The sequence below is a fragment of the Petaurus breviceps genome, unplaced genomic scaffold, assembly GCF_028583685.1.
Source record: "Petaurus breviceps papuanus isolate PSGF00001 unplaced genomic scaffold, PetGlider_PUasm1.0 490, whole genome shotgun sequence".
NCBI lineage: Eukaryota > Metazoa > Chordata > Mammalia > Diprotodontia > Petauridae > Petaurus > Petaurus breviceps.
This window is the reverse complement of record NW_027186352.1, coordinates 17238797-17260888: the sequence shown is the minus strand read 5'-3', so window position 1 is coordinate 17260888 and position 22092 is coordinate 17238797. Positions and strand designations below refer to the sequence as shown.

Here is a 22092-nt window from a genome sequence, read left to right as displayed (position 1 = left end):
GTTGCACCTTGAGTGGACAGGATTTTGAGAGAATATAAGGTTTATGTGGAATGATAAGGTTGGAATGGGTTACAATATCCATTAGTGGAGGGACCAACCAAATTGATGGGACTTCAGATACATTTGAGGATTGATTGATGTAACGACATCATTGTTGGTTTTTTTTCACCCTTCATTTAAGCTATGCCAGTAGATCAAGAAATGGGCATCAAGTAGATGCTATAGCAGATAAGGTATTACACTTGGACCAGGAATTCGAGTTTAAATTATGCCTTTACTCGCTGCGGGACCCGAAGCATTTGTCTTCTTTCATGTTTAGTTTTCCTAACTCTCCAATAAGGAAGTTAACATTGATGGTCCCTGAGTAAGGTTCCTTTGAACTCTAAGAACTTATCACCAGATTTTTTTTAAAGTCTGCAAACCCCCTTTAATAATGAGGATCTTAAAGAATTTTGAGTCTCAGAAAATTGTGCAACATTTAGAGATGTTAAGTAATTTGCCGTATTTGCCCCGCTAGCCATCATTAGAACTAGAATTAGAGTCCAGCCATTCCAAGGCCAACACTCCAGCTGATCTAATTGTCTTTACTTATATCCTTATGGGGAGAGTACAGTAAAGTATAAAAGGTTTTATGAAGGAAAAGATTCTGAAATCAAGCAAAGGGATAAAGCAAACTGCCTGAAATTGTGCCTTCTTTTTTAGTACCCAACAGTTAGGTGAAAGATTACTTAGTTATTTATTTACTAAGGTGGTTATTTAGTAATTACCTTAATTCTTATAATCTCCTGGAGATTATTGGTGCTTTGCATGGTGTCATGAAAAGATCTAGACATCATATTAGGAGAACTCTGTTCCATTCCTGTTTCCAACGCTTTGTAACTATGGGGATTTGAGCAACTCCATTTTTCTATTTTAGTCTTCCCATCTTTAAAATGGCAACACTAATGCTTTCACAATCTACCTTATATAGTAGTTCATTAAAAAAAAAAAGTGTTTGGCAAATCTTAAAGTGCTATAGAAATCATAGGCAGTGGTAGGATATGGTTATTCAGTGGTTTTCAGTCATGTTTGATGCTTTGTTTTCCTTTTTGGGGTTTTCTTGGTAAATAAATGAGTGTTTTGGCATTTCCTTCTCCAGCTCATTTTACAGAGGAACTAAGACAAATAGGATTGAGTGATTTGCCCAGGGTATTACAGATAGTAAGTGTCTCTGGCTGGATTTGAACTCAGGAAGATAAGTCTTGCTGATTTCCAACCTGGCACTCTCTATCCACTGCACTACCTAGCTGCCTTTGGAATAGGTACAATAGCCATAATACATATAGGTTATGATCAGGTGGTAGGAATAAGGCAATAGGTGAGAAGATATTGGAAAATCCATCTTGTATTTTTCATCATAAATATGGAAAGTTAAGAATCTGACAGTTTTGTCCTATGAGACAAATGTATTTGAGAAATAATAAGTCAACTTTTCATTAAAAAGGTGGAAATAAAAGGATTTTACAAAATATGTTTTCTTAGAAGATTTTCCATTGCTCAAGTAGATTTAGGATCAAATGTTTAAGGCTGGACAGGATCCGGAAAGGTATCTAGTACAAACCCCACATTATAGAGATGAGAAAAATGAGACATGGAGAGGGAACTCATCCGAGGTCATGGGGTTCCCAAACATTAGAGCCAATATTTGAACCCAAATCCCCAAACCCAAATCTAGTGCTCTTTCCCTGTATCTGCACTGTATCACCTGAGGCTCATCTGTTAGGTTTCGGTTTTATTTTTTTCTATGGATTCTTTTAATATTCAGATAATGTAAGCAAACAATATCCCTTCTCCTTCCTTATTTAAAAACACTGTGACTTTCATGCAAGTTATGTTGTTATCTTGAGGCTGCCAGAGACATGAGGAATGAAACTTGCACCTACCATTTCACAGGCGATTTGATTGATCTATACACAGATGGCATGATTTGCTTCCATCGAAATCAGGATTGTCACCCCCTGCTCACAACACAGTACTCATCCTCTGTAGGTCTGAGAGTACAGCCTCTCCAGAAGCAGATAGATAATAATAAAATGGGAACTAATTTTATAAAGTAATCCCCTCCATAGTCCTCATGATTAGTGACCAGTTTCCTCTAAATGCAGCTGAATCAAAGGATTTAGAAATTGGATGAACCTTTGAGATTCTAAGATTTAGGGCTAGCATGGATTGTGGAGTTTGCATAGGAGTGACCATATGATTTGGATCAGAAGGGAAACTCAGCATTCATCCAGTTTAGCTTCCCTTATTTTACAGAGGAGGAAAGTGAGGTCCATAAAGGAGAAGTGACTTATTCAGTGCACCACATGGACCAGGAAGAAGAACACAGGTCATCTGACTCCAAATCCAATATTCCATATATTGAGATCAAATTTAAAAAAAAAATCAATCCATGTATCTATCTGGCTGTCTGTTTATCTGGCTATGATAGATGATAGGCAGTCAGACAGACAAGCCTGTATTTATTTATATGTACATATATATGCATATATGTATGTGTTTGTATGTGTAAAGTTATACATACCAGCACCACATATACAGGTAAATGAATACTAGATGGCCTACCCATCTGCATGTCTATCATCAATCTGCCCTCCCTCTCTTTGTCTCTCTGTCTCTGTCTGTCTCTGTCTGTCTCTTGCTCTCATCTACCAATGTGTCTTACCCTATTTACCTATCTATTAACTTATTATGTATCTATTTGTTTATCTCATCTCCCTGTTCATCAATCTATGTGACTATCTATCTGTCTCTCTATCTATCTATCCACCTTTCACTCTAGAGGCAGCATGGACTACTGACAAAAGCTTGAAGCTTGGAATCAGAAGGTTTTGGGGACACACATTTGTAATCCCTGCTCTTGGGGAGACTGAGTTCTGTGTGTCTTGAGGTCTGGAATTATGAATTGTAGGGGACTGAGACTGGCACCAAGGTGATGAACCTCGAAGAACAGAGAAACTCAGCAGGCTGCCAAAGAAGGGGCAAACCAGAGAGGATTCCCAGATAGGAAGTAGAACACATCAAAATTCAGTAGTATAATCCAGTCAGGTTCAAGAAAAATTGCCGATGTGACTATGTCAGCTTTGTCCTCTTCTTTAGTAACTGGCTGGTCTTCAACAAATGACTTGACCTGCTAGAACCCTTTCCACAGCTGTGTTGTATGCATAGGGAAATGTTTGCTCAGCCTCATTCCCAGGGTGTTTCAAAAGGAAAGTACGTTATAAACCTTAAAGAGCTATATACAGACAGGCTATTAAGATAATATTGTTGATGCTAAAAACAAATGGACACTGAAACAGGCATCTGTTAATGGAGTTTTAAGAACATTAATTGAGAAAAAGAAACAGTAAATTCAGTTTAATTAATTTCACAAAGCTTTCAAAGTACCTACTCTGTGCCAGACACTGATAGGTGATGGAAAAAATAAGGGCAAAATTAAAAAGAGCCTACTCTCCAGTGGCTTACATTTAATCTGAGAATATACCATAAATCCAGGTAAATCCATACCAGAAAATTTGAGGAGGGTGAAAGCATTAAATGGAGAGGGAGGGTATTAAAAAAACGGTTCCTTTAGATGACACTGGAGCTGAGCCTTGTTGGAAATTAAGGGATTTGCTGCATGGAGTTGAGGAGCAATTACCCTCCAAATTCCTGGGAAAGTCACAAAATCAGAAGATGAAATGCTGAGCTCAGGGTGAGTCATTCACTTTTGCTGCAATCAATAGATCAGTCATTGAATAACCATTTATTTAGTGCCAAATGAGCCAGGCACTATACTAGTTAAGGGAATCCAAATATAAAAGTGATTCAGTCCCAGTCAGGGCATCACTGGATCCAAGTGAAGCTGTTTTTGCTAAAGACAATTGTTAAATTTTTAGTGTGAGCATTTATATCTCAGAAAATCAGTAAGTGCTACAAAGCAGGGCTCATTTATTATTACTTTTTTGCAAATCCAGACTTGAGAAAGTCATGAAGAAAATGTCATCATTTCAGATTAAATTTCAAAATACATCCTGCATTTTTTTATGGTAGCCCAAAGTAAAATATTTACTAGCAGACTCATTGCCCTCAAGGAATTCATATTATATGCAATGAACAGAGAGTGATTGAAGAGGCATAACATGGAATTTATAGAAATGGAGGCTAGATGGCTTTAAATGTCAAGTTGAGGGTTTTGTCTTCTCCCTTACGAGAAGTAGGAAACAATTGAAGTCTCTTGAGCAAAGTTTTCAAGATCATATGGAGGATTGATTAGATAGAGAAAGCTTAATAGTAAGCAGTCCAATGAGGAGGCTTTATTTTCTGTCCCTTGCATCCTGACATATGGAATCACAGAAAGGAGGTCGTTCTTCACTCTTAGGGAGAGTCATGATGCCTGAGACTTTCTTCTTTCCATATCCCTCCACTCCATCCCATGTGCTAACTTTGTCACTTATTTCTCTATTTATTGGCACTGAATCTGTTATGTCCTTGTCATAGGGACCACGAGGGAGAAACTTTCTCTGCCAATGTAGAAACACACATACTTTGCAATGTCTAGGTTTCCAGAGATGAGAGAGATCAAGTGTTTGACAAATATCAGGCAGGCCGTGGGCATTAATATGGACTTGTATCTAGGTCTTGCTCTCTACTACACCACAGCGCCATGCATGTAGATGAATTTATATGTGGATGTGTTTATTATGTGTTCATATGCATACATGTGTATAGTATAAATGTGTCGTATGTATGAAGATATTGTGTGTACATGTATGTCCCTGTGTGTGTCCATGTGTGTTTGTTTATCTGTCTGCTCCACTGGGAGATTGTTGTGGGATATGAAAGAGAAATTACAGAGAAGAATAATTAACAGCGGGCACTTCGTGTTGCCAAGGTGCTTCTGCCTATCCTCGCTATTCTGGGACCCTTTCTGAATCTATGGAGTAGGTAGCCCAGCATTCATTCGTGACAAAGAATTTTCTATAGCATGTTGAATCAGAAGACAAAAGGAAACAGAGTTCTGTTCTGGTGGTGACTGCAAAAAACGTTCCCCCTCATTCAACAAAGTTCCAACCCACTCCTTCCCTTCTCCCCCCCACTCCCCACACCACCATATACACACTCCCCAAGTCAGCAAGTTTGATTGTGCTCAGTGTGCTATTCCCTTCTGTCCTCCTTAGGCATCTCTCCTCAGATTGAATCCTTTGTTAGACAGGGCTTTGTGTCTGTAAAATGGAGCTCTTGGTCAGCTAATGGTTTGCCAATGTAGGCGACCTTTCTGTATATAAACTTTTGCTGCAACAGGCATCAGAAACTCCATATACGTTTTTATCTGTCAAACATCTATCTATCTATCTATCTGTCTGTCTGTCTATCATCTATCTATCTATTTATCTTTCTTTCTTTTCTGAATTGAAAGCTCTGGGGTTTATCTCAACCTTTCCTGTGTCAATGGGGAAATCACTTCAATAGATCAGTGGCGTTTCAGAGTCAATTAACAAGATCATTCAAAGGCCATCTGCCCACAAAGGCCTGCCAGGGCAAAGGATCCAAGGGGAAATGGGCACTTGACAGCTGGGAGTTTGATACTGAACAGTACCTAAAATTTAACCCCTAGTTTGCTTTGTATTGATTGTTCTGGTAATTTCATTGGCCTTTTGAAAGGAAAGGACTAGAACAGAAACAAGGGCTAATGAAATGTCAAAATACAGCAGATCCAGCTGGAGTGGAATGCTAGGTGATTTTCAAATGATTCTTTATAGCTTTCATTGTGGTCCCTATTTCTGCCCAGGAGAATCTGTTATGCCCGGCCACCTGACCCCTCTTCTCAAACCCTGTTAGGTTCTTTTGCCTCTCTTCTTACATAACAATAGTGACTCCTATTTCCTACTGGATCTTGTCTAAGGGTGGGGATCCTGGAGTCTTCTAAGTCCTTGAGTGATTCCAAGTTGTACAGAAGAGATCCTTTTATTAAGGGGATTTGTTCTGTGAAGTTTGGATTCAGTCACAGGGCCACACTTCAGGACCTAGAGTGCCAAATGTGACCTTGGGGTGTCAGCTTCCCCACTCCTGAATTCTAATCTAAGCTGAAGACTTCATTCAGTTTACTTCAAATCAATAGCTATATATTAAACCCCTTCTGTGTAAAATGTGTCATGATAAATTCTGGGAAATTATGAAAAAATCCAAATAACCCTATCTCTCAAGGGGTTTGCATTTAGTTGGAGGATAGGGGGCTCATCATATGCAAATACATGCATAATCAAAGGAAGAGTAAGATAGGGATTAGATACAGAACTTTCGGAGAAGTGAAGATGAGAGACAAGGCGTGACTAGGAATGGCTCCCGGATGACGTAATGCTTTCTTTGGAGAAACCTTGGGATTTTGATAGGAATGAGTGAATTCTAGGCATGGGCTGTACCTTTGACATAGCAAGGAGTTTACATTGACATAGCAATGGAATTCTGTCTATAAGGATCAATAATAAGTCAAGTGTGACTGGACAGCAGAACACATGAAAGGCAGTCATCTGAAAGTGTCCAAAAGCTAAACTGAAGGCAGAACGGTAAATAGTGTATTATTTTGAGATTGTCACGAGTTTCTTTTTTGTTTAATTTGTTTTAACATTACTCAGATGTGGTAGATGTTAATGCAAAGCAGAGAAAATTGTACAGGTACTAACAACTCCCTTGAATTTCTGAAGGAAAGGAAGGACAAGGTCCAAACTATTTTGGAAGATTATTTTTACAGTTCTGTGAAGAATAGGGTGTCAAGGGATGAAATTGAGATCAAGGACACAAATAGGAAGATACCGTATGAATCCAAGTATAGGCCTATATAGAACTTGGACTGGGTGGCTATGTTTTTGTACTCTGGGTGGATCATCACCCTTCTCTGTCTCCTGAAGAACACCTCTGAGCACACACAGTGTGTGCCAGGCAAGCATGTCTAAGGAAGGAATGGTGAGGGCTTCAGCTAGGGTGGGAAGAGACAGGACTGTTGAACCAGATTGCCTTCAGCTATAACTGGCAATACTTTCATTCAGATAAACAGTTTCATGAGTATTTGTTGAACCTCGTTTCTGTGCCCATCACTGATCATCCCTGAATGACTGAGGATGTGTAGGAGTAGAGACATAAATCAAAGTGTGGTTGTGCCTGGGAAGGAAAAGCCCCAAGATGGGGCAGTAGCTAGGATAGAAAAAGGTGACTTAGCATTGAGAGAAACTTGGGTTTAAATATTTATGTTTAATATTTATATTGGGTTCTGGCACTGGTTTTCTGAGTATGGAAAGTGATTCAACCTCTCTGAACATCTATGCTTTCTTTCCTTAAATAAATATAATCATTACAGTAAAGTCATCCTGGGGAGAGAGTAGGACTCAAATCCAGGAATCCCTGGCTTCAAATCTTGCTTTTGATTCATAATACTGGCAGTCTGAGTTCAAAATTTTTATATGAATTTAACCTCATAGTACCATAGCCAAATGCTAGACTATAAATTTCTTTTAAAAATCATTGACATCCAAAAAGGGAAAGGGGTGGGGGGAGGGAGGCCAGGTAGCACAGCAAGTAAGAGCACTGGCTCCAGTGTTGGGATAACCTGGGATCAAATCTGGGCTGAGACACTTAGCACCTACCCAGAAACAGCTGGCCATGTAACCTTGAGCAAGTTACTTAACCCAAATTGCTGAAAAAAAAAGGAAAGGAACCTATTTGTACAAAATATATAATAGCACTTTTTTTAAGGCTAAGAATTGGAGATCAAAGGCATACCCATCTATTGGGGAATGACTAAATAAGCTGTGATATATGTTTGTGATGGAATATAATTTTGCTGTAAGAAATGATAAGCTATATGATTTTGGAAAAAAATTGAAGACTCACATGAATTGATGCAAAGTGAAGAAAGCAGAACCAGGAGAACATTGTACACAGTAATAGCAATATTATAGGATGAAGAACTATGAATGACAGTTATTCTCAGTAGTACAATGATCAAAGACAGTCCTAAAGGACTCATGAGGAAGCAGACTCTCTGCCTCCAGAGAAAGAACTGATAATGTTTGAATATAGACTGAAGCATGCTATTTTTTCACTTTCATTCTTTTTCTTTTATTCAAATCTTCTTGTACAAAATAAAGAATGTGAAACTCATCTGAGTATTTTGCCCTGCAGGAGAGTGTGTGTGTGTGGGGGAGGGGACAAGACTGGGGATGATGGAGGGGAGGACAGGTTGGGGTAGAGGGTAGTTTGAAGCACATATGTCTGAAAAGTGATAGGATCAAGGTAGAGAATGGAATGGATGGGGATGGGATAGGATGGAGGGAAATGTGGTTAGTCTTTCACAATATAACTATTACGGAAACATTTTGCATAATACATATATACATATATATATGTGTATATATATATATATATATATATATATACACACACACACACACACACACACACACACACACACAACCTATACTGAATTGCTTATCTTTCCAGTGGGGGTGGGTGAAGAGAGAAGAAGGGAAAGAATCTGGAAATTAAAGTTTTAAAAACACATGTTATTTATTTATTTTTTTTTGCATACAACTGGGAAATAAGATATGCAGGCACTGGGATATAGAAATCCATCTTTCCCTACTGGAAAGGTATAGAGGGTATTGGGGAGGATATGAGAGAGAGCAGATTGGGGGAAGGGGTATTCAGCAGGCTTGCTATCTTGGAGTGGGGGTTAGGGGAGAGACGGGGGAATATTTGTAACTCCAAATTTTGTGGAAATGAATGTTGAAAACTAAAATTAAATTTGATAAAAAAGAAAAAATAAAACTTAAAAAAGAATATGGAAATATTTTAAATGATTGCACATGTATAACCTACATATGTTTGCTTACAATCTCAGGGAGGGGAAGGGTAGGGAGGGCTCAATAGAACTTGGAATTGAAAACTTTAAAAAAAGCTGGACATTATTTTAGCATGTAATTGGGGTAAAATGAAATATATTAATCTGAAAATTCTGTTGCATTAAATATTTCCCAAGTACATGCAAAAAATGAACAATTACTAATTTTTTATTTCAAATTCTCGCCCTGTCTCCTGCCCCTCTCTACTCCTTAAGAAGGCAAGTAATTTGATTTCAGTTATACATGTGATGTTATATGAAGCATATGTCCATGATAGCTATGTTGTATAAAAAAACACAAATAAAACAAAACAATAAAAATAAAGTTTTAAAAAGTAGGCTTCAATCTACCTTCAGAATTCATGAGTTCTCTCTTTGTGGATCTGGATAGCATTTCTCATCATGGATTCTTTAAAACTGTCAGAGATCATTGCTTTGATCAGAGTTGCTAAGTCTTCCACAGTTGGTCATTCTTACAATAATGCTGTTACTGTGCACAACGTCCTGGTTGAAGACTAAATTTCAGAGAAGGTGCTTACCAGTTTGTTAGAGGGAGTTTCCTCTCCCAGAATCTCCCTCCAGCAAGGAAATCACAGTCCACTCCCAATCCTTCATCCTTGCATTCATTATCTTGGAGGCTCTGGGGAGTTGTTGAGATAATAGATAAAAAGTATTTAGGAAACCTTGAAACACTATGTCAATGTCACTTGTTTTTGTGAATAAGCTATTTAAATCACTATTTGGGGAGCAACGCAGGTTCTCTCAGAGGTTAAAAATACTGTTTGTTCCTATCTGATGCCTCTCTAGAGTATGTCATAGCAAACAAGTTTGCAAAACAGCCTGGTGTGGGGTGCCCCACTAATTTCTAATTAGCAGTTGCTTCCCTGGGGGCCACTTGTACTTCGAGTAACTAACAGAATTGCCTGAAATGTGTGCCCTTGCATCCACTAAGCATAGAGGGGCTGGATTCTGCTCAACATGCCCTGCAGCTCCAAGGCTGGGCAATCTCCTAGACTCTCAGAGAAGGATGTTCAGCAGGTCAGATTTTAGGAGGAACCTTTACTCAGGACAGCTGGATGGGAACTCTCCAGAGAGGGAGGAGAGAGCCTCAGATTGTTTGAGAGCTAGAAGGAGTAAGGCTATGCCAGCCACCTGTGGCTTCAGAGTACCTGACCTGCTGCACAGAGACAAAGAAGTTCTAACTACTAGATACTGAAATGAACACAGCCTAAAATTACCCTGTACATTCTCAATACATTCATTCCGTGAGCATAAAATACATTGCCATCTGAGCAACCTGTACTCAGTGTATGAAATACTGTAACTAAAAGGGAAATGGAAAAATGAGAGAGATGATCTGTACTCTGGGCTGCTTTAGGAAGTGGGGGTGAGCCTGAGAAATGACACAGGAAATAGCTAGAGGAGAAGCAATGGTGTAGGAATGTCCTTTTATTGATCATGTATGAATAACTGGCATTTCTGTAAAGGCAGTGCAGCTCAGTGGATAGTACCTAGCTCAAATTAAGAAAAACATGGGTCCCAATCCCACCTCAGACTTTGACTAGCTCTGTGACTTAGGGTGAGTTTCTGTATTTTGTATGTAGTTAAACATTTATGCTTCTCCATTATTAGAATGGAAACTCCTTAGAGGTTATTTTTCTGAGCACCCCCAGAGTCCATCCAACAGCCTAGAACAAAACAAGTACTTACTAAGTATTTGTTGATTGATTGAGCGATGAGTGGGGGTCCCAAATTGGAAGGAGCTGTCCCAGCTGAATGGGTTCACTCTTCTTCCTTCACCAACTACCAGGGTGTTTGGTATCAGACCTCGTTGCTGGGCACAGCTTAAAAGCAAAAAATGGAGTAACATCATAAGGATGGATGGATAAAGGTAATCTTGTTAGTACTGGCTTGGACTGATTGCCTTTGAGCTCCCTTCTAGCTCTGTAAGGCTGTAATTCTAAGTTTACCCATAAAGGCATTTTCACATTGGAAAATTTGACATACAATATACTAATACTAATAACCATTTTCAGGTGAGTTTTCTGAATGTCTAGTGTTCAGTTATATCACCTTGTCTTTTACAAATGTGCCTCTCTTTGAAATATCTGTAGATAAACTAGGTCATAGATACAGTAGACAGTGCTTTGGAATTGAGTTCAAATCTTGTTTCTGGCACTTAGTAATTTTGTGACCTTGGGGAAATCTCTTAACACCTCTCAGACCCAGTTTCCCTATTTGTAAAATGGAGATAAGAGTGACACCTATCTCACAGCATTGATGAAAAGATCAAATGAGACAACATGGGTAAATTTCCTATAGAACTATGGAAATTATTCTCTTTTTTCTGCCTACATTTTCTTGCTCTCTTACACATCATCGTTCTTACTCCTCCTATCCTTGATGTCCTCGTTTGTCATCACTTGTTTTTTCTTGTATTGTTTGGGCTCTGTTGTTTTTTCTCGACAAATTCTGAGTCTGCAACTTTGTTCTTCACTCCTCTCACTCATTGCCCATATGGCTCTTTTCTTTTCTCTTCCTCCCTCTTCTCTCTTCTTTCTCTTCTTTATGTTTTCATGTCCTCTCCTTTAAGAACTCTGATCTCCCAATTTTTTTTTCCTGTTAGTTTAAATGTTTCATAACTTAACAGGCTGGTTCTATGCTATGGTTGAAGCTCTTTGCATCCTATTTTCTTCTTTCTTCTGCCTACTTATAACTTCTCATCTCATCTTGGTAAAAATGACACATTCCTGGTCCCTAAAGTTATTAACTCTGGAAGGGATATAGAATGGCACCTTTAAAAATTAAAAAAAAAGGTGAAACACATGTCAATATTATAGGAAGGTTAAGTTATTTTTTTTAATTCTTTGAAAGATTCTGAATAAAATATCCAATCTTCTGCTGTCTTCTTTTCAATGTCCCATCCCCATGTGGAGGTGACCCTAAGTCTGCAAGGTACTGCCAATGTAGCACAAGCCTGGCGAGTTCTCTAGATTGGAAAGACTTCAAGTAAAGACTTGGCATGGGACCCCAGGTACCTTTGTCCCAGGAACAAGGCTTCAGAGCTGGAAATCACTGTCTAGTTAAACTACCTCCTTCATCATGGAAGGATGGTCAATGAGGGAGAGATTTTTTTCCTGATTTCAAGTTCTTTCAATGACTGTGTCCTCAGACCTGGAGACTGATGTGCAACAGCAAAGGCAAGGAACACCAAGGTGAACACAAATAGTCCTGGCTCCTCAGAATATTGAATATTGGGTAATTGCTTAACCTCTGCCACACTTACTTTCATCATCTATAAAATGGGGATAATAATGGCAGCTAACACAAAGTGTTACTACAAGATTCAAAGAATGATATGTGTATGTATCATTTTGTGTGCATTTGTGTACATATGGGTGTTAGAAAATCTAAAGTGTTATGTAGATATGAGCTATTTTTTATACTACCTTAGATAGTAACGATACAGAGGATTCTGTGTAGTTCACCTCACCTCTGAAATTGTTTTCTTTCTAGTAAAATAGGAATATTAATAACACGCTCTTCAAAAGGTTGAGGTCAAGGTAAATTGATTACACACACATACACAAACACACACATATGTACCTGTGTGCACGTACAAATATATACTTAATGAAAATATACTTTATATGTTGTGTGTATATAATGAATAGAAAAAATGAAAAAAAACAACAACTTAAAGGGCTGTATAAATCTATCTCATATATGTAATACTTCTTTGACTCTGGGGAGTCTCTAAGCCTCAGTTTACTGATCTGTAAAATGGGGATAATAATAGTTAAGCTACCTTCTTCATTAGTATTGTGAGGCATGCATATTTCCTAAAACCTAAATTTGAGCTCTGTCATTAAATACATTGTCTCTTTACAGGCAATTTACTTGATTTTCTTCTCTATAATGGTTAGATTTGCATAAATTTCTTCTCAGTCTAGTCCTTTTATTTCTAGGACTTAACCTGAATTTCCCTTGTCAACTTATGTTTATTGAGTTTCAAAAACTTGAAAGATATTTGGCAAATGAAAAGTCTGAAAGATTCCCCAGTGAGGATGAAAGATTTCCCAGAGGCTTCCATTCAGGGGCATACAGATGAGAGGAAGCCCTTCATTGTGAACCAAAAGCATCGTCCACATGAACATTAGCTTTTAATTTTTGCAAAGATTACAATTAACACACCGTTTTACAACCACCACATAAGCAAAGAAATGTAGATATTATTAATATCATTTTAAAGGTGAAGGAATGAGTGGCAGGAGGGGTTGTGACTTGCACAGGGTCACACAGACAATAGGTATCTGGGCCAGAACAATAATAGCTCACATCCATGAAGTGCTTTAAATTTTGCAAAATGTTTAATACACATTAGCTCGTTGGATCCTCACACAAATCCTGTGAGTTTAAATATGAATATTATTCCCATTTTATAGATAAGGCTGTAAATTGTTCATAGTCTAAATTGGGTAGTTATGATCAGGGGTGGGAATTTAGCTCCATTCTTCTTGAACACAATTGTGGCCCTCTAGGCATGTCACCACAATGTCCCTTCCAAGCAGAGCTTCCTAACCCTTTGTCCAGTACTCTAGCCATCCTTTCCCTCCCCCACCTCTCATACACACTTGCCCAGTGGCACTGATGTCAATCAGTTCATTCTTCTTGGGGTAACTAACACCCATTGTCTCTTTCTCTAAGTGTCATGCAACCATCAAAAAAGATACACACTTTTATTGCTACCGCTCCCATCAGCAAAGGCTACAAATGCATATGGAGCCTGTCTTCCTTTAGAGTAATTGCTGAGGGAAGAAGGGAGACTTTAATAGATCGGGTAGAAAGAAACTGATTCATCCTTGATTTTATTTCCCACCCACCCTGTGCCTGGAGATCCATTAATGAGTCACGTTCTTTGGGCATTTGTTTCATTATTTTAAAAAATGGAAACAATAACTGTCCAAACTCATGGGACTGAGGCAAGGAAGAAGCAGTAACAGATGAGAAAACACTTTGTAGTTACAAGCTGGTGAAAGGCTCTCTATAACCCACCACCACGGTTCAGAGAGGCCATATCTCAACACTGCCCTTCAGTGAGAATGGAGAGTGCCACCTCGCCCCTATGATAATGCAGCTACAAGTAAATGGAAGGAGCAAACTCTTACTGCATCAAAGCAATCTATATTCAGTTAGTTGTGCATTGTAAAAAAAAAAAGAGTGCTGTTTCAAAGGGAGAAAAAATGAGGTCCACATAGTTACTCCCTTAGCAAAGAATGACAGTTTTAAAATTTAGAAGGGACATAAGTATCCATCTCAACCATCCAATGACTAAATAAAAATCCCTTACAATACCATAGCTGAGTAGCTAGCATCTACATGTTTCCATGTTTGCAGAACACTTTCTATTTGTTCACTCATTTGAGCTTCACAATAAGCCTTTGAGGAAGATGCTGCTATTTTCCCCCACTTTACAGATGAATAAAGTAAGTCAGACAGCAGTTGTGACTTGCCCAAAGTCAGATACTTTTTTATAATACTCGAGGTAAGAATTTGAGCTCAGAACTTCTAGATACCCAAGTCAAACACTCTATTCACTGTGCCACCTATCTCCCTTATGCCTCACTAGTGAAGAATAGTTGTCAATATCCCTAACTGGTGGCCGTTCAAGCTTGGCATTGAAAATTGCAATGAAGGGAACTGCCTCATTACTCGGTTCTCTCTAGGGTAGCTCTAATTGTTAGTGGGCAGCTAAGTGGTGCAGTGGATAGAGCACTGGGCTTAAAATCAGGAAGACTTGTCTTTATGAGTTCAAATTTGACTTTAGAGACTGACTAACTGCATGATCCTGAGTAAGTCATTTACCCCTGTTTGTGTCTTTTTTTATTTGTAAATGAACTGGAAAAGGAAAATGGCTAGCTAATTCAGTATCTTTGCCAAGAAAATTTCAAATGGGGTCATAAAGAGTCACACAAAACTGAAAAATTACTGAATAACAAAACCAACTAATTGTTAGGAAGCTTTTCCTTATGTGAAATCTAAATCTGCTTGTCTTTATCACTGCCTCCCTCTCTATCCTACACACCAACCCTAATTTCTTCTAATTATTTCTCTGTGGCAAAGAACTCAAATTCACCATTTGCTTAGTAAATGCTTGAAGATAAATATCATCCTAATCACTGTCCTTTCCCACCACCTCCCTGCCAAAATCGTCTATTTTCCTACCTCATCCTCCTTAGGTTGTTGAACTCGTCCTTATATGACATTAATTTGAGCTTTCAACATCTCTTTCCTCTTCCTTTCCCACTTAATAACAGTCATCCTAAAACGTCAGTGCTGAGAAATGAATAAAAGTACTTTGATGTTTTTGTATGCAGAGCAGACTAGATTGTGAGAGGCTATAACCTACGTAGTCCATGACATCCTACCTCTCTTAATGAAATCTCTTAGCTTTCATAGCTGTTATGTGATGCCATCGACATATTCTGCTCATGATTCCTATTACCCCCAGATTTATTTCATGCAAATGTCTTCCTAGCTATCTTCATGATGTTGTTGTTTTATTTCTAGCATAAGACTTTCTATTTATCCATATCAAATTCTGGCTTCTAAGATTCATCCCTGTCAAGTGGTTTAATATCTTTTGTATCCTGTCACTTGGTATATTAGTTATTCCTCACAAGAAAAGGGAATTTCACACACTATATTTGACACAGGAGATTCATTCTTACAAGGAAGCTCAACTGAAGTTACATTTATTGGTGTGTGAGTGTGTGTGTGTGTGTGTGTGTGTGTATGTAGCAGTAGTAGTAGTAGCAGCAGCAGCAGCAATAGTACAGTAGTAGTAGTAGTAAAAATGATTTGGGGAAAGAGGAAGGAAGGAAGGAAAAGAAGGAGGGAGGGATGGAGGGAGGGAGGGAAGAAGGAAAGAAGGAGAGAAATGGAACAAAATATTGTATATACATTTTAAAGGACTTGGAATAGTGCATATGGTTTTGGTTCTAATGAAATAATTCATTATTTCATCAGGTAGTATAATGATGTGCTTAACAATGTTCATCATAAGCATTTGAGAGGCAAATTTTCATGTTTGAAGTTTGGATATTTATTCTAGTAGCTTTTACATTTAAAGAAAAATGTTATTTTAGAGCTTCATCTGACACAAATGAAAATACATATATCAATCTCTGTTTATCAGAATGTGCCATTTATTTGCCTATCTCCCCATCCATTCATTAATTCATTTGTTTCTTTTTTTTATTTTCCCTAACATTGGAAGGTTACAGGAAAAGGCTACAGATGATCTTATAGAGGATGATCCTGAGGCAAAATTAGTTTAGTAAAAATGACTCTAATCAAGCATGTTGTTAGCTTCAGACCCATTTATTCCTAAATGTGTCATTTTATTAGTTTCAGATTTCAGTGTGTTCATTTCATAAATATGGAAAGAAAATTAAATGAACAATTTATGGCTGCATTTATGCAACAATTCTGCCCAAATATCGAGGCTTTAACTTGACCTCATTTGATCCTGTCAGTTAGAAATGAGATTTGTTTTTCTTGAAAGAAGCATGTTGGTCATCCCTGGCCCACCCTACTCCCAAGATCCTAGAAACAAATGCCTTTGTTGCTTTGTCCGAGCTGAGGCTTGTTCCCTACGGGCTGCTTTTTATGTTAACCAATGGGCCATCAGATAGTTGAGCATCAAGGGGCATAGACCCATCTACTAGAGCAATCCCTTCATATCAAAGAAAAGCAAACTGAAGCCTAGAATGGGCCAACATCTCACTCACTTTCTTGCAGCTAGTAAGTGGAGTCTGAATTTAAACCTAATTCCATCATATCCATGCCCAGCACTCTCCATGATACTATATTCCCTGTATAAACAGAAGATCCCAATATAGACCAACATTGACCTTAGGAAATAATGTCCAGGACTGAGGACTGCCCATTACTCTGCTAAGCTCAGATGCTCACATAGGCACTGGGATCTCTATTAGAACAAGTAAGTAAGCATTCTATAATTAACCTCCATTGAATGGAAAGTTGATTTTTTTCTTCCATTTCTGAGGAGAATGAAAATGGTCTTTTGAAAATAATCCTTGAAAAATTCTGGGCAAGTCTCTAAAGCTATCCCTCTAGTATTAATGGGAGAGGGAATAGATTCCTGATATTTCTTTCTAGTTACAGATTCTCTCAGTTAAAATTCCAACCTCTTACATCATCCATCTCTCTAACCTTTCTACTTTCATTCACAAACTCTGTGTTCCAGTGAAAATGGATTGCCATATCTTCCCTAAGTTTGGCACATCATTTCCTATTTCTGTGCTCTGGCACCAACCCATTCCCCTTACCTTTAAGACACTATCTCTTGATGTACACCTCATAGCATCTTTATCTTTCCTTGAGGCTCAGCTCAAATTCCACCTTAGCCATTATACCTCTCCTGATTTTCTATCAGTCGCTCTTTTCTCATTTTTCCTTGTACTCTCTTTAACCCATGGAAATGGTCTCCCAGGCTAAGCGCTCATGTGGAACAGGCGCAATCTTAAGGGGCCACTAAGAAGTCATCATCTGTTTGTATCATGAGGCCCCAATCAGAGTGCACTTTGGGAAATTCCTGAGCAGAACTTAGACTTAGCATTCCACAGATGTTGAATTTGTTAAGGTGGAGATAATAGGGCATACTTCATAGGGTTGCTGATGAGATTACATGAAATGATGTTTATAAAGTTCTTTTTAAACCTTAAAGCAGGTTGGCTATCATTTGGGAGAATGTGCCACTGGCAAACAACTTAGGTCATGGGACAATCACTGATGACTTAAGTGATGCCTCAGGATATCTCAAGAAAGAAAGAAGGGAAAGGGAAAAATCTGAGTCTGATTCTTAACTGCTTTTTTTTTTAGGACAGCAAAAGAATCTGTCACCCAAGTGCCTGCTGGTCTTAGGGGCAACCATAATGATTTAGTCAAGGTATCTTTTCTTTTTTGGCTTTCAAACGAGTCTATCTCCTCCAAAGGAAAACACTTACTAAATGCTCTCAAATGTTAAGTTGAGAATGCTGCTGTCCCACTGAAGTAGTGAAAATTGGGTGTTAGAACAACAATATGAGGTGGGCTAGCAACAGAGGAGGGAAATGAAGTTATGTAACAGTCTCACCCTAAGATTTCTAGCCCTTAATTCTCTTTGGAACTCCAAGGCCAGGTTTATGCAGTCAAAGCAAAAGTTGATTTGATGCAATGATTGAATGCATTCAGACAAGACCCACACTTGCTTACTTGACCACTTTTGTCAGGGGCTGCCTCTGGTTAGTTTAAGCAAAAGTAAATCAATAAAATAAAATTAAAATCAGGTAGTCACATTTGGGATTTGCCTGAATTTATTGAATTATCGCCTCAATTCAACTTTTTTGCTTTGACTATTGGAAGCAGCCCTTAGAGTTCAGGAATGAGTCAGGGTTGGAAATCTTGGCTCAGCTAATGAGACTGCTGCATCATCCTGCTGCCCTTTGAAGAAGCCGCATTCACTTAAGAAGTCGTTTTTCTATCTACTCCCACATTCTGGGCTCGTTAGCCAAAGTAATGAAACCAGTTACATAATTGTCCAAGGAGCCGCAGAATAATGAACAGTAGCATTTGGGTTGTAAACAAGGCTCCCCATGTGCCTGCTCTTTCTCACGGAGGTTCAAATGTTTGTTTTAGTGTGCCCATATATCATGAGGAGTAAAGCAGTCACAGGCCCAAAGAACTACACCAGCCTTCCTTACGATAAAATAGGATGATGAAGTTACAGCTAAAACCAAGGAATGCCTATGTTCTTGCTGTTGGAGGCTTGGGCCTACCTACTCACCCGACTCCCACTACACACACAATTGGCCTCCTCACCTGATGTAGACATTTGCTCACATATACTTTGGCCTGTTGAAGAAAATTGATCGGTCCTTGGCTTTCACCCTTATGTATCAATTGTTTTTCAGGCTAAGGAATGTTTGGGTAACTATTTTTCTCTAAGGAAGAGAATGTTATTAGATACTCAAGGTTCACCGATGGCCTTGTAGAATTAACAATTAAGTTCTTGTTGTTTTTTTTTAATCCATGATTTTTTAAAAGTCTTACTGGCAGATCTTTCAGATCTTATCTTCTTAAACAAAGGTAAGATTTCAGAAGTAGAGGAAAAACTATGCGAAGTGTAGAAAATGAAAAGTGTAGAAAATGAAATACAAGGAACCACTAACAAGTTCAATTTAACTAAAACAAAAATATATGTAGGGGATTGTTGTTAATATTATTTGCTACATTTTCTTAATCCCTAAAAATATAAGAAATGCAAATCAAAATAACTCACATCCTGCCAACTGTCAACAATGATATCGAGTTAATCAGTGTTCTAAAAGGCACACTTCACACTACTGGTAGCACTTTACTGGTGCCATCATTTCGGAAAACAATTAGGAATTATGGAAAGAAAGTGACTAAGATGGCACAACCCAGAGCACCGCTGGGCAATGAACCAAGTGCTTAAAATAGAAAGAAAGGTCTGATCTACACTCAAATATTCATAGTTGTCCTTTTACTAATGGCAAAGAACTAGAACAAAGTCAATGCCCATTGAATGGAAGAAGTATTGCTGAACCCCCAAGAAATATGGGGGTGAAAAATGACGATGAAGATAGTGCTAATAGACTGGATATAATGAGGTAAGGCCGGTTCTCCTTAATGGGGTTATTCCCAGCACTGAACGAATCTGCAAGGGAAATAAGGAGGGGATAAGGATTTCCTGAGCTCGCTCTCCCTGGCATTTGCTGATTTGTCTTCAGAAGGAACTGAATTGTTGAAGATGCGATTGAATTTTTGTGGGCATTATTTTATTTTCTATTTATATATTTTGAAGGAATTGAAGAAAGCACTAGTTGATGAGTCGCTGTCATTAATTCATTCTTTGTATTTCATGATATTATTCAGTTTCCAGAGAATACATTAGAGTTACAGAATGTTACAGATCACCTAGAACCTGTTTGTTTTACCTCTAAGGAAAGTGCTGTCCAGAGAGCTGTCCAAAGCCACACAGAACCAAGATATTTGCAACCTGTCATAGAGGCTTCAAAGTTCAAGTGATACCTGAATATGAGTCTGCAATTTGGCCCTCTGTCCTCTGCTCAGATATCTCTCCTGATGGGGAGACCAGTCTAGAAGCACAGAAGCAATAACTGTGAGGCATGCCCGGAAAAGAATCACTTGAACACTCCCGAAAAAATGGCCATCCAGTATCAACTTAAAGAGCTCTTATGATCAGCTTCTACCAGCCTCTGAGGAAATCCAGTGCACTTTTTCTTGTTATTCAATTATTTCAGTTTTTTCTAATTCTTCATGATGCAAACTGAGGTTTTCTTAGCAAAGATACAGTTTTCCATTTCTTTCCCAAGCACATTTTACAGATAAGGAAACTGAGGTAATTAGTGTAAAGGGACTTGACTATAATTAAACAGCTAGAAAATATCTAGGACTGGATTTGAACATTGGTGTTCTTGATTCGAGACTTGGTACTCTATCCACTGCATCACCTTATTACTATTAAAAGTTTATTGATATTTCATATATATTTATATATATGTATATAAATATTTATATTTTGGATGGGAGTAAGGTAGGGAACTGGGGCTGTGGGGAGATGCAAAAATGCCATAAAGTACCTTTCTCTATAGTAAGACATAGACAGCAGTTATGGAATGTGCAAGTTATGAGAGACCTATAAAGCTATGTACAATAATCCATAACCAAAAAATAGTCTTCCCTTATAACATCAATTAATGAACATGTATTAAGCATCTACTATATTCCAGGCACAGGGCTAAGCAGTGGAAATGCAAAAGGAGGCAAAAGCATCCCTTCCCTCAAGGAGCTTGCAATCTAATGGGGAGACAATACACAAACAAATATATGAGAAGTAGGTTACAGACAGGATAAATAGGAAAAAAAAATTAACAGAGAGAAGGTACAGGAATGAAGAGGGGTGTGGAAGGCTTCCTGTGGAAGGTGATATTTTAGCTGGGACTTAAAGGCAATCAGAAAGGTCATTGTTTGGAGTGGAGGAAGGAGAATGTTGTATGCATGGAGAACAGCCAGTGAATATGGCCACAGGTCAGAGATCAAATATCCCTGTGGAACAGTCAGGAGGCTAATGGCACCAGATTGAAGAATGTGATTTTATGCAGTGAAGTGTAAGAAGACTGGAAAGATTGGGAAGCTATGAGCGGGCTGGGTTATGAGCACTTTAATGCCAAACAGAGAATTTTGCACTTGCCCCTGGAGGCCATAGGAAACCACTGCCTTATTGAGTAGGGGGAAATATAATCTGACCTATGCTTGTAAATAATATATAACATGCTTGGCAAGAGACTACCTGCTTCTGCTTACAATTCTCTGAGGATGGATGCTTCACCACTGCTATACCTTTTATAAGCAATTTTAATTGATTGGGATTTTTTTTAACATCAAACCTAAATCTAATTCTTTCAGACTTCTACTCCTTGTTCCTGGTTCTGCCTTTAGCACCCAAACTGGTGGGAATGGACAAAGTTTAACTAGCACTTATTCAATATGGAAGCCCTTGAAGTATTTTGTTGTTCAGCCATTGTAACCCTATTTGGGGTTTTCTTGACAAAGATACTATAGTGGTTTGCCCTTTCCTTCTCTAGTTCTCTTTACACATGAGGAAATTGAGGCAAAAAGGGGCAAGTGACTTGTCCAGGGTCACCTCATTAATATGTATCTGAAGCCAGATTTGAACTTGCAGCAATGAGTCTTCTTGACTACTGGCCCAATACTCTATTGACTGTGCCACCTAACTGCCTTAGCAGTATTAGAAGACAGATACCATGTTACCCATGATTCTTATCACCAGCTCTTCTCTAGGTTAAACTACTCCAATTCCCTCAGCCAGCTTTCAAATGACCTGGAAAAGGGTCTATTATCATTTCTCTTATTTTTCTCTGGATGGTCTCCAGATCAATAATATCCTTTGCAAATAGAATCCAGTGGAATTGAATCAAATGAATTAAATAAAATAGATATTAAATAGAATGGAATGGAATAGAATAAGATAGGGTAGGATAGGATGTAATAGAATAGAATCGAATGTAATAGAATAGAATGGAGTGGAATGGAATAGAATAGAATAG

General features: G+C 38.4%; 1 protein-coding gene across 1 annotated transcript in view; it reads left to right on the top strand.

Moving 5' to 3' along the window:
* LOC138172037 (protocadherin-15-like) overlaps positions 1–22092 on the top strand; it is a 2287527-nt gene that overhangs the window by 1267937 nt on the left and 997498 nt on the right. The gene's annotated exons all lie outside the window — the stretch shown is intronic.